This window comes from Lepisosteus platostomus, chromosome 6 (assembly GCF_059453375.1).
Source record: "Lepisosteus platostomus isolate fLepPlt1 chromosome 6, fLepPlt1.hap1, whole genome shotgun sequence".
NCBI classification, from domain to species: domain Eukaryota; kingdom Metazoa; phylum Chordata; class Actinopteri; order Semionotiformes; family Lepisosteidae; genus Lepisosteus; species Lepisosteus platostomus.
In genome coordinates, this window is record NC_142616.1 from 45,304,024 (window position 1) to 45,317,917 (window position 13,894).

At 37.7% G+C, this 13,894-nt stretch overlaps 1 protein-coding gene across 2 annotated transcripts in view; it reads left to right on the forward strand.

Annotated features, from left to right (window-relative positions):
* The window catches only part of LOC148661795 (bone morphogenetic protein receptor type-1A-like), a 76,972-nt gene that overhangs the window by 48,376 nt on the left and 14,702 nt on the right, over positions 1 to 13,894 (forward strand). The gene's annotated exons all lie outside the window — the stretch shown is intronic.

Consider the following 13,894-nt stretch of genomic DNA (forward strand, 5'->3'; position numbering starts at 1 on the left):
ATCTTAAACTTGGAAATTCTTTCAAGTTTGTGCATTATGCCATGAAGAAAACAGTTGGTTTTACCTGTGTACTAGTGTTTTATGCGGATATTATCAGAGCCTTTTAACTAGTTTGTTGTGCAAATACATGTATACATTGTACTTTCCTTCCATATTGGTTTGATTCTTCTGTACATAATGACATGTTTGGGAATTAAGCACTTTTTAATCAGTTGATCATTGCTGAACCATCTTTAACTGCTATATTATTGCTTCCCTCTGCAAAACAAAAACATAGGCTGAGTACTGAAAACTTTAAATTCTTCTGTGGCCGCTTACGTAGCCACATAATTTTGTTATTGTTTTCAGCTCAGAATGCTTTTTATTTTTTGATGACTGTAAGCTAAAGGACAGTGTAGCAATAGGAGACACTGTGCATGGAATTTTATAATCACCTTACTGTAAACATACCTAATTGTGGCTTTTTGATCTTTTCTCATTAAAACTTTAATTTTAGAAAATGTATTGAAAGAGTCACAACAGAATGAAATAGACATGAGCAGGACCTCTCCCCAGAAAGTATGTTCAGATGGATGGAATTACAGAAGGATCTATAATCCTTCTGCTTTCATGAAAGATCTATGGAAAATCATGCATTTTTATGTGCATGTGCTGTCTTGTGACAGTTGCACCATTACAGTTTTCCACTTAGCCTCCAATTGATAGTAGGCAGTCTGCTAAGATAAACTGCTCTGACTATCAAGTTAAAAGGGGGACTTAGTTTCCAGCACCACCTTCAGACTTAAATTTCCTTTTCCTGTCCCTGTCACTTGGCACTGTCCCCAGATTCAGTGCAGAGTCAGTGCAGGGATTTGATTCATGTATGCCCTGTGACTTTTGGAGTGGAGAGGGAACCGCTCTGTAATAAACCCTTAAATCACCGTGCAGAGCTGGGCTGTGGATTAGTTTTTCGGTGTACTGTATTCGACAGCACAAGAGCAATCAAGACCAGTGGCATTGGTTCAAGTAGGTAGCTGCGTCAGCACACCTAGGCTGCAAAGGAGAAGAAAGAAAACAATGTTTAGGCTGTGGAGCCTTCTTCGGGCGTGAAGAAGAAGGCTGCACACCCGAAACGTTGTTTTCTTTCTTCTCTTTTCAGCATGGAATAAACCTTTACTTGTTCCTTTGAAGACGGCAACTGAGTTCTCCCTGTGCCATCACTAATAGGAAAGCAGAATATACATCCTAGGACTTTAGATTTGACATTTCAGTTTAAGGGGGGAAAAAAAAACATGTATTTGGTTCACAAAACCAAGACATAGAACCCCTGATATTGTTTTCCAAACAATAATGGGAAATGCTTTGTACTTGATTTTATCCTTTTGTTAATGGCCACAGTTCAACAACAGGTCTGAATAGGGACATATATTTGTGATCTGAGAGCTTCATTCATGGACTCAGATCCTGCTTCCTGACCACTACTTGACATCACCAATAGTCAACTTCATACTCCCACTTACTTTTATTTACAAGACCCCAAGATACTTGGTATTCTCCTCTAGGGCAGCTCCCGTCTTCACCCAGGGAAAGCAATCTGTTTTTTCAGGAGTGAACATTAAACTCTGCTTGAGGTCCTTACAGCTCAGTGGAGGTACATCTTCTCATTCCAGCCACTTCATAACAAAATGTTGGAGTGCACTTCAGAGATTAATCAGATGAAGCAAGAAATACAACATTTGTAAACATCAGAGATGCATCCTCTAAGCCTCCAAATCCATTCTACACAAGCAGTTTTTTTTTAATGTAGTGACCAAAATTGTATACACTTTTCTAAATCTGTATTTTACTAGACTGGTTTAACTTACATTTCTTGGTACTATTTACTAGTACTAGATTAACATTTCTTTATTTAAATTATAAGATTTTAACTATATTTCCTAACATTGTTTGCTATTATTTGTACTTCCACACGTTTCCCAGAAGATATAAATGTTATCTACAAGGCATTTGGCCAGTCCTGAATTTTAACTAATTTAATTTGCTGCTTCTTCAGTTTTTGTTAATCATCCTAATATTTTGTTCTGTTCTATGACTAATATGCTAACTATTTCAGAATCTAGATCATCAATATAAATTAGGTAGAGCAGAGGTCCTGTTATAGATCTCTATGGTACTACATGGCATCACCAAAAATGTTCAGTTTGGAAGGCCTCCTCTCCTGCTCAGTGCCTTTGCCGACAAGACTGATGATCGCAGTTCTCCGTTAGATGGCACAAACCCTCTCTTTCCCTTTAAGAGGAGGACCACTGTCACCTTTCTTGCAATGAAGTGAATAAAGCTGCAGCACCCCAGCATTGTACAGTGCTTTCAACATATCTGAGCGATTTATAAATCATTAGAAGGCACTTTACCACCACAGTGTACAAGTTTGCCGACGAGATTCGGCACAATATACAAGCAAGTACAGGTTGTGCAGCAGGCATTTTACCCTGTAAATGTTCGATCATCATTTGTATGCAGAGTTAACAAGTAGTGTGTGCAAAACTGTCTTGAAGTCAGTATGTTGAATGCTTTTATGCTATCCTTTTAATCATAATTATGTTTAAGAACTAAGATGTGCATTAAATATGGTTTTATGACTAAGAGCAAAATTTATGTCGGATTAAAATAGATGTATTCACGAGCATGCCTGTTTACAGTGTAATAGGGCCGCTTCATGTCACCAGAAGTTTTGTTGTCTTGTTCTGAATCGCAGACAGTGACAGCAATACGGTGCTACACATAACTGGAAATTCTCTTTTGTGGTGTAAACTGCAGGTTTTAAATGTTACCACGTACATTTTCCTTTCAATTTGATTTTAAACACTCATCAATGCCTGTTCTTTATAATGCTGAAATAGCATGTAAAAAATAGCATTGCAGTTCTCTTTTAAGAGAGGTCAGACAAAAGCACCAGTCAAGCTTTTGTCTTCAGAATGTGGATGATGGCAGTATTATCAAGCAGCAGGATGTCTTTCATTTGGGAGTGTAGATCCCTGGGTCATGTCAGTAACTTGAGTGTAACCAGGATTCACCATGTATCACATGTACACAGTTGACTTAGTGCCACAGAGGGTAGAGGAGGATTAGTCAGCCAGGTCTTCCAGCTCTAAGTGGCACAGTGCCCCCTGTGTCATCCCTTTGTGGTTGCAGGTTTGCAGCACAGTTTGCTTGCACTTTCTCATTCTCCTATTTGTGGTTGCAGGGTTTGTTACCATGTATGAAAATGTGAAACATACAATTGGCAATTTCACATCGTGTGCAGAACATTGATTTTTTCATTTGTTTTAAAAGGCTGTTGGTACTGATTGTCTGCTGTTGACCAAGTTCTTGCCATACATTTTGGTTCACAGGTTTAATTGTTAGTGTGTACTGATAAGGCTAGCAAAAACACTCATACAAAAGCAGGAGCTTAGACTAGTCCTTTAAGATGTCATTGTGTCCACAACTTTATTATTTTGGGATCAGGGTTGAATAGTAGTTTTGGCCATGTGTCCATTTCTGTGTCCTTGATCTCCACCACGACACTGCCCTGATTGGTCCAGTCCATTCAGCTGTATGTATGTCATGGTGTTATTCAGGATGGATTCTAAATAATGTAACATCATCCCATCAAGGGGAGATCCTATAGTCTGTTGACTTATGCAACAGAAACAAGGAAGAGGATGAACTTTGAGCCACTTAATCTCAAAGGGACATTTATTTGCATAGCTGATGTATGTAGCTTTGTCTGTAAAACTTCACACGGAATTTGTAACACTGGGAAAGTGTTCCATTTTAGCAGTTTTAGTTTATGCTGATTTTCTGTAAAACGTTTTTCTTAATGTCTATTGATAGCTGCAAAATATTTTGTATACTGTCGAGGACTTCTGAGTCGCGAGTACTTTGTTTTCGTTCTTCATTGCTGTGCTTGGCAGTGTTGTATCATTTGATCTAGGAGTACTCTTTGAACTCAACCTTCATATCCGGACATGAATAGCTGAAGAAAGTCACACTGTAAAGTTCTAACAAGTAGAATCACGGCCAGTTCTTGCCTGTTTCATGTTAGCAGGAACTGTAGTGCCCGTTTACAAACCCACAGCCATTAAATGAAGTACGCCATTCCCCTGTCTGTAAGGTTTGTAAATGTCAAGCTGTGAGAGTTTAGTGCAGTTTTAACCAAATACAGCAAGGTAAGACTAGAGCTTAGTATGCTCTTTAACACAAATATTGATTATAGGTGATGAAGCATAATGGAAAACAGTTTCTTATTATGAAACATTACTGATAAGGACACTTTCAGAAATACAGGACATCCACTGAACTTTTCATCATTGTTACAGGTATGAGCCCCCAAGTTCTGTTTACATTTAAAAAAGTATCATATCTTTGTGTGAAGACCTTTTTTTTAAAGATGATGAAATCTTTACAAAGCACTTTGTTTAAAATTAACATTTATATGGATGTGAAAGAGAATGTAGACTGCATCCCTTGCACATGGAAATCACATAGAAACTTGTTATGCAAATGAATTTTAACAGAGAAGAAGATAAGGGCAAGTAAAAGGTTGTTTAACAAATGGAACAGCTATACCAATTTGTCATGCGATTACCACAAATAGCATTTCTCTTTGGTCCAGGTGTTAAAACAGAGAGCATGTGCTAAGTCTTAAGTATCTGGTGTCTCACTCCTTTATTTTTTTATTTTTAGTAATTAAGGGACGTACTTTTTAAACTGTATTTAATCTCAAGATCTAAGGCTGGACGGATTTAATTTACTAGGTTTGATTCTTTGCATTTACAGCTCAAAGCTCCAGTAAAGACTCGTGCTGTAACTTTTTAAAAGCAGCTTTTTGCTTGCAGCCATAAACTACTGTGTCCAGTGTGCTTGCGGAAACCCAGCAACAGGAAGCTGTTGAGATGATTGTCGGTGCTCCGCATTCCTTGACACATTAACTGTTTCCTGTATAATGTTGTTGGAGAGTTCTTGCTGAACAAAATACTCCAAACATTCATTGTTCTCCGGAAATTTTAACTCAATGGGAAATCTTACTTGCTGGTAATTGCATATACAGCCCGACAGATGTGTGAATCCTGCTCTAGAAGGCAGCTCGGTGGGACAGAAATATTTAAAGGCCTGCCGCACTGTAGTTTTATAACTACCTGCTGCTTTCCAACAGAGTTTGGCACCTGAGACACCTCAGACTCGGTTAAAAACAGGCTGAACAGGCTAGAAAAAAAGATAATTCTCTTTTACCATTCCCCTCGTTTTCCCTCAAGTACGGACATTTTCTTTAGTAGTTTGTAGTTTAGAGTCCATGTGGTTTTTACTTTCCTTAGAATATAGGAAAGAACATTTTTAAAATCTGTTATTCACTTGCAGTCCTAAACTACACAAACTTTTTCAACGTTTTCAACCATGCTGTGCAGATGTCTTTGAATGGGAGGCTTTTTGATTTTCAAATTCAATCATGAACCTTCTACAATAGCTCAAGGAGAAAAATGTTATGATAAATATTAATTATGATAAACATTAATTTAAATCTACAGTTGTTTTGCTGCAATCACGGTGATCACCAAACCTGATACTAGCTCTCGGATGGGAGGAATAATTTCATTACTGTTCTAAATTGAATTATCTGCCGTGTAGTCTCTTAATCTATCAGTCTTGCAGTACTTTTAAGAAAAGAAGAGACCAGTTTGAAAGTGAACTGATGTAATTTGTACAAGAACTTCTGAACCTTAAAAACAGTTTGCTGATAAGTTGTCTGATTATTCCTATTAATCTTTTATGATCATTCAGATATGACAACTGACTGAAGGCAATCATTTTCCTGTAATTTTTAGGATTTCACTTATGTTGGGCGAGTATGTTTTTTACTTTGATAGTTACTGTTAAAAATTGTGGAGGAATAATGCTAAATAAAAATTGTAGCTCATGGGTCAATGGAATCCCCTACTTGTTTATTCATCCCTGCCAGGGTTTCTTTTCCTAGACAAAAAACTGAGCCAGCTGGTACAGTCTGTGCAGGGGTTTCTCAAGGTGTGAATTAGCACTTGGGGTCATGCCACTGCCTGCTGTCTCCAACCATTTGGGTTCATACTGGGTATTAATACTCCCTCCTTGACTGAACACTGGTTCATGGCCTCTGATAATACTGTCAGCATCAGGGGTTTAGAAAGGATACGCTGGCCCTTTAAGTGTGCAGTGTGCTGCCGATGGTAGATTGAGAAACAGGGTTGGACTCATTATCGAGTGTTCTGCCAGACCTCAGACTCCGTGGTGACGGGATACAGAATTAAGCACACATGTGTGTATGGCCTCTTAGACGAGAGCTACTCCCAGCCTACTACTAGTCTCACTGCTTTCCAAGCCAAAACAAAACTTTTATCTTCCTACAGTATCTTTTTGCAGTATTTACATGGAGTAACGTGGTCATTGAAGATGATCAGTACTGAAAATAAAGACCACGATTGAGGAGAGTTGAGGGATGTTGCATTATTTTCATAAACAAAGTTTGTTTCTAGTTAAAGTATTAGAACAATTCCTTATTTAGCTGTTTAAAACTACATACAGCATCAAACCCCATACTTGACTTCTGGCTAATCGTTGGTATTCTTTTTGCTCTCAGCCACATGTATAAAAGTGCACCCACTATCCTGTTGCTTGAACACTTCCTGGTTACGTCTTGTAAATTATCTAAAAATATACCTAAAGCTTCATCTCAAATGCATGGTTCCCTCCTTCCTACTTCTGCTATTGGCTTATGTATGTGCATCTATCCCACTTATGGTTTTACATTCAATGCCTTGGGTGTCATTTTGCCTTAAGCATTAAGATCTGATTGTACCTTTATCCCAACCTTATAATTTTACTTTCTTTTGCTTCTTCATAGCAAGCTGTTGTACCTTAACATGTCTCAGGATTGTCAAAAATGACATCTATTGACTGTGCGGTGTTGCTGAATGAATGAGCTGATGTTTATTCCAGTTCTAGAAAAGGGTCTAGAAATTTTGGAGAAGAGAATCCAAGTCAAGGAGCCAAGAAAAGAGAGAAGATTATATCCTATCACAATTTTTACTGAATTTTTCAGGAATGGAAAAAGAGATGGTTTCTCAACCCTGAAACGGAGGTCTTTGATGTCCGTTTATTAAAATTGATTTTGTTGTTCTTGTACTAAACAAAATGCCTGTTGGTATGTTCAGAACACTCAGCAGCTTTTTGTCCTCACGGAGAGGGAGGAGAAAATCAGAGATTGAAATAGAGATCGGCATAAGCCCTTGGTTTATATTTCTGCTTCAGTGTTTGATCTCATTCCAGTCCACATTGCGTTAGACTTTCCACGCTGTGATGGCGCTGTGCTGCATTAATCTCCCATCCAGGATAACTACTCCCTTGGGGAAACAAGTAGCCACACAAAAAAACATCATACAGCTCGGCTGAGTAGCTTTATAACCTGAATTAAATGTTGACAGTCTAATTTATTATTTAGGCATTGTTTTTGTTCAAGATGGAATGTTTGATGCTTTCATTTAAAGATAATGGTGCTTCTGTCATCTGAAAATCCAAACTAATAAGAAGACACTTTACAAAAAGGTCTAGTGAACCTTTCGGCAGTTTGGCAGATTATTGAAAGTTAGGCTGCTGGATCTGTCAAATCAAGATGCCTCTATAACCTCTTCTGTATAGGCCTTTTTGTGGTCTCCAAAGACCTTGAGCCAGCCTGCAGAGGAATAATATCTTTCCTGGCCATGGATTCCCAGAGCTGTTTTACGTCTGTCATTTCCAGGGTTTTTGATTCTTGTCCTGAGTGCTAATGGTTCAGTCTGCCAGAGCAACGTCATAGATGAGCCTAATGTCTTTTCCTCTTCCTCAAATTCCTGTGAAGAAAGAGTTTAAGGTCTTAGCTTGTGCTTAAACTATACAGGGACGTGAAGTATTAGGGTGGACATAATAGACTCTCCAGTTTGTCTGTTGTTACTGTAGGTGAAATTCATGGGTTCCAGATCAAAAATCTTAATTTTAAAGCCTGAGCTTGTGCTGAACATTTATTAAATTACCCACTACTATACTTTGTATATTGATAGGTTACACTGAAGATTGGTTTAGGTATTCAGTGCAGTTAGGTGTAAAGTTGTTACAGTGCCAGTACTTAAATTACTGTTTCCTTAGCATCCTCTGTAATCGTGGAAGTGATTTTGTATTTTCAGTTTTTAAAAGGGGGTCTCTGAGAATTATAATGTTGATAGTGTAAAAATCATCATCGAGTGTAACAGTGAATTTTCATCACAAGTTCCTAGATGTCAAAAATGGGAGAAAAAAAACGAGTTTATCTTAAAAAAGTGAGTTAAAATATTGGTTCCAGAACCTCCTCATCAGTTCATCTTAGTATTGGAGAGGTGTGGTGAGGAAAATTTAAAAGCATAATGTTGAAGGGTGCTAGTAAGCATACATTTGTTTCATTTTTTCTTTTATTCTGTGCTATTCTTTTAATAAACGTGTAGTGGTGCATACTGGTTTTATATTAAGTCAGGCATTCTTGAGAATTTGGGCAGAACATGTCCTACCAGTAGTCTACTAAAATGTCAAAAAATGTATTAATAAATGTTATAAATTGTTTTAAATTAATACTTAGATGCTTTTGTATGCATCTTTGTTCCTTTATCCTACATTATGGTATATTATTTTATATTTCATAATCAAGGAGAACCTAAAATGGACCTGTCCTAGACCAGGGTTCACAATTGCAAAATGGTAAACATTTTTAAAAATCTCTTGAAAATGAAAAACCTGCACAGACTGATAGAAGGGACATGGAAATGTTTATATTTAGCCATATTTGATAGAAATGTTTTTTTTTCTGTGAATGCCGTTTCTCAAAAATGGTGTCCCAACTTTAGTGTCGACACCAGGGGCGTAGCCAGAAATTGATTTTTGGGTGGGTCTGTGCAAAAGTGGGTGACCCGGGCTCTAACTGACCATCCTGCCAGCATAGGGGCACCCCTCCAATTTACAATCCAATCCTCAAGCGGTATAATCAAACAGCAGAATTAGCAGAACTATATATAGTCTCTCTCTCACACACAGGTTAAGCAACAACTACCTAGGCTGCCGAATGCTACTGTGCCACGGCAGACACACAAACACAAGAAACAATCAGTGCCTACCTCTGTTATGATGTTTTGGCCTTCTAGACCAGACACAGGCGTCGGGGCTTGGAATTGAATATGGCGATAATCTCGTCACTGTCTAGAGAGTCGGCAAATTCCCGTTCAAATGACAACTAATTTGCAAAGTCCTCTCATATGAGGACTTTGTCTTTAGCTAAAGAAAAGTTGCAAGACCTCATTTTCACTTGTTGCTTGTAACAGTTCTAAGTATTTCATATGCCTGCTTTTAGATTGTTCAGTAGTTTTGCAAGTTACTCTGAAGTTAATATTTTATTGCAAAACACAATGAACACAATGCAAAACGTAATATTCAAAATCTGTCCGAAATGTTGTATTTAAAATACCATGCAGGATTTACCTTTCCTTTAAATATTCAGTGGACTTTAACATAACATACCAGAAGAAAGTGCATGCACGAATGGGTTTCAGAGGTTGGAGTAAATGCATCGCCCCAAGGCTAATATTGAGTGAGGCGCCATGAGAATAAAAACTGTGAACTTAAAATATTAAGTTCAGAAGATCTTGTTGGATCCTTCAAAGCAACTCCAATGCTTTTAAACTTGTATGAAACACAAAATTAGTATTCTATTTTCGATGCCAAAATAGACACCTAATTTGGACTTAATAGTGAATTGGTATAGTCCCATTACAGTGCTTATCAATTCATCATACCATTAATTGCAAGAATGGTCTGCTAATAAGTGTCAAATACATACTTTGGATGTATTTTAGCTCTGTAAACGTTGTTCACTTAAAAATACTGCAGGGCAGTTAGAGGCGATATGAATAGTTATCTGTCAAATGAACACTCGCGTCTATCCTTCAATATTATCTTAATGTTATTCATGCATTCCAAAACTTGTCATTTTTGTTTACAGGATAAATTTTAGAACTTATTCATGCTTAACTCCTACAGGCCGAGCATGTATCGAGCTGCTACAAGCAAACGCACACACTGCCCCTTGCGTTCCAGAAACACTTGTATTGGGGAAGCCAGGGAATGCCTGTAGCATCTCGTGTCTTTATTTGTTTCAGGACTGGTCTGGTCATCTACACGCGGCTTTTTGAAAAACGTAGATATATGCATTTGTTTTGCCATTTTGGGTAATAAACCAAAAATCTAGTGATAGATGGCTCTTAGAGTGTCTGACTACAATGATAGCCAATTAGGATATGTACTACCCCACTGCATTTACATAATTTTCTTATTGGTCACAAAAGATACAGGTAGCCAATAGCAAATTACATATGATGAAAAAATCAATCATTTAACGCAAACAAGGAAAAAAAATCTTAAATTACTTTGGACTAATTGGGTAGGCCTAGGATCAATCTGTGGCTACGCCCCTGGTTGACGCCGTCAGATTTTTACAAAAGTATTATAAAATCAGGAATAGAAATGGGCAGCTATATCCAAAAGGGCCACTTTTCCACTTCAAGGTTTCATTTTGTGTTACACTTCTCCTCATGGTCTGGTAGGTTTTTTTATTTTTTGATAAATGTAATAAAAAAAATTCAAATGGCAATGTCACAAACATAAGATGTCAATTCCATTGTCTTTTAGATAAAAAAAACTAAATGTCATGTATTAAAAATGTTTGTATTTCATTAGGTTGAAGAGACCTTTTCAGAAATAGGCTAAAACAAAATGGCTACTCTGTAGATAATGTGTGAGTAAAACAAATATTAATTTTGTGAACTCCGTACAATGTGAACTCCTTCAGATCTTTCGCCTTACGGTGTTGACATCAGGGCTGACGGAGTTGATTATGCACAATTTTATCAACTATAATTGTAATATGCTATTAAAATCACCTAAGAATCTTAGCTAAAATTGTTTAGCTTTTTTTACAACATTTATTTATTGTTGTGGATGAATAAAAACAGCAAAATAAGACTATTCCTGCTTTAATATTTTAGGCAAATATGGCTAAACGATCACTGACTTTAGAGGTGCGCAGGAGAAGAAACAGAATACCAAAGAAAAAGAAGGGAGAGAATTAAGTCAACCAGACAGTAAGGCTCAAGAATTAGCAAAGGAGAGACAAAGATGGGGAAGAACAGTATCTGAAGGAAAAATAAAGTAAATAGGAGAGTTAAGTGAGGGAGAAAAGACAAAAAAGAAAGGCATAGAAACACAGAGAGAGTCTAAAAAGGCAAGAAACTATTACAGTTAGCAAAACTTCGAAAAGAAACTACAACACACATGTGCTTAGTTCAGAAACAGTCTAAGAAGTACAGAAAGCTGGTTAAAAATTGCTGTGTCTTGTGCACTGTAACTGAAACAAAGCGAGAAGATGCTCCAGTTTGGGCCTACAGTACATGAAACCAGTGCTGAGAGAGATCCGCGAGAAGTATCCGTTAGTTGATACTTTTGCACTTTTGGTCTGATGGTCCTAGCAAACAATATAAAAACAAGAAGAACTTTTATCTCATGTCTGACATGTCTTTCAAACTGGGATTCAAAAGAGCATCATGGAACTTTTTTCCAACTTCACATGGTAAGGGGGCACCAGATGGGATTGGTGTAACAGTAAAGAGGACAGAAGATACTGAGGCCATATCACAGATGCAAGAATTTCCCACAAAGAAGTGTCTGCAAGCTTGCACAATGTCAAACTGTATCTCACTGAAGGAAAAGAGATTGAGACATTTGACAGGCTACTCTCACCAGGTCTGAAATCCTTGACATCTACAAGACAGACCCTTTTCATGTGAAAACCCTGGTGGATCTGAGTTACAGGCAGCTTTCATGCTTTTGCAGTGAGCCAAGGCCATGTGAGTGCTTTAGCCCAAGCCTATTTTCTTTGAGCTCTGAGGCACACCACTTAGATGCATAGGGACTCACAGTGAAAACCACCATGAGCCCTTTGTCACAATTAACACAAGAAATGGAAGAAGAACCTAGGTCCGGTTCTGAATGCACATCAACAGAAATAACTGCTTATAACCTTGGATGTGGGGACTGGATAGCAGTGGTGTATGATGACCATTGGTGGCTGTGCAAAGTCCTTGCTGTGGATTCTGAACATCATGATTTGGGAGTAGAATTTTTACACCCCAATGGTTCAAGTGCCCATTTTCAACCAAGACATGACAAAGAAGACGTGTATATCTGTCCAGCTGGTGACATCTTGGTAAAAATGATATAAAACGCAGCTCCCACTTGTATGAGCACAACAAGATAAATTTTTCTCTTTACAAAATTTCTCCAGATGTTAAGGGGGCACATGTCAGTCGCCTACTTCCCAGTGAATAAAAAATAATCACCTGACAATAAAGAAAATTCAGATCTGTTCTGAAATTAAAATCTAGTTCTTGTTAAACCAAGTTCTGTTTGTGATGGTTTCTGTTTTGCTGGAAATTTGGGGGGGAACATGTCAGTCACCTATGACCCAGTAAATAAAAGATAACCCTCATACTACCTGGTAATGAAGAAAATTCAGATGTATTCTGAAACTTAAATGGTTTGTTTTAGTTGGAAATTTTGTTAATTTAGGCAAATTCAAACAATCACTTCCGTCAGAGGTCTTTTTTCAGTATTTTTAAGAAAATGCCATTTACCACTGCAATATAACTCTTTATTTTGATGTAAAACTTTATAAATATTATTTAACATATTTGATAAAAAAATTACATTGTTACATTTAAGGCCTTCATTCTCTTTAGAAGAAACTTTTTTAAAATACTATGCTTTTTACGGTGTCTGAGTTGACAAAAATTCAGTGGTCAACAGCAAAAAAGGGATTTAAAGAAAACATTTTTCAAACAGGAGGTTGTTCCTTTATAAAGTCTGATAGCCAAGACCCTAGTCTGTCAAAACATGTAATAAAATTTTGCTTAAACCAGAAAATCTAAATTAAGAAAACATTTTTTGTCCCAGATCTCAAGAATGCCTGAAGTGCCTTTTCCTTACCTTTAGACTGGTGGAGTATGGTTAGAATGTATTTGTACTTTACATTCTTGACTTTAAGGGTTGGCATATTGAATCTGCAAAGTGGATGGATGTTAATTGCTATGAGAGTTTCACAAGTGGATTGGAATTAAGTTGTTTTTCCACAGTTGGGATTAGGCATGGGCCATATCCAAAGAGGTTAATTTAACATCTCTAATCTTTTATGGTGTGGTGGGAATAATGGAGTTCAAAGCATACTGTTCACATCATCAGAGGTTCACTTGATATCCTGCTGGATAAGAGACTGTTGTCCCTTTGTTTGTTTTCAGGGTGTTACCATTGGGCACAGGACAGATTTTCCACAGGCCTTTCTGTTGCAGATAGCCGTTTTGATTACTGCCTCCGACAGACCCATGTTTCAGTTCCCCACCCTTTACTTCAAATTCTTCACTGCTGAGAGTTTCTTTCCTCATCCTGCTACCACTTAGTCTGCTATCGTACCCTCTAGCAGTTCTGTTAAGACCTTGATGGAGCTTATAATGCTCTTAATGGAAGCCTATTTCATTTCTTAATTGATGATTTTGTGTTATGTGTACTTTCTCTAGAATGCGATCAATTGGGTTCAAGCCAGAGGGGTAAGTGAGAAAGCTAAGTTGGTGGATGGAGCTATAGCTGAGGATCAGGATTTTAAAAACAAAGGTGCCTCCTCTGCCTACCTGATCAACAGGAGTGTTGTTAGCTCCTGCCCACAGTCCGTACTCGGAAGTACCTTCTTCCATGGGGAGCACTGCAACTCCTCCTGCTTCCTCCCAGTATGGTATTGGCACCCGTG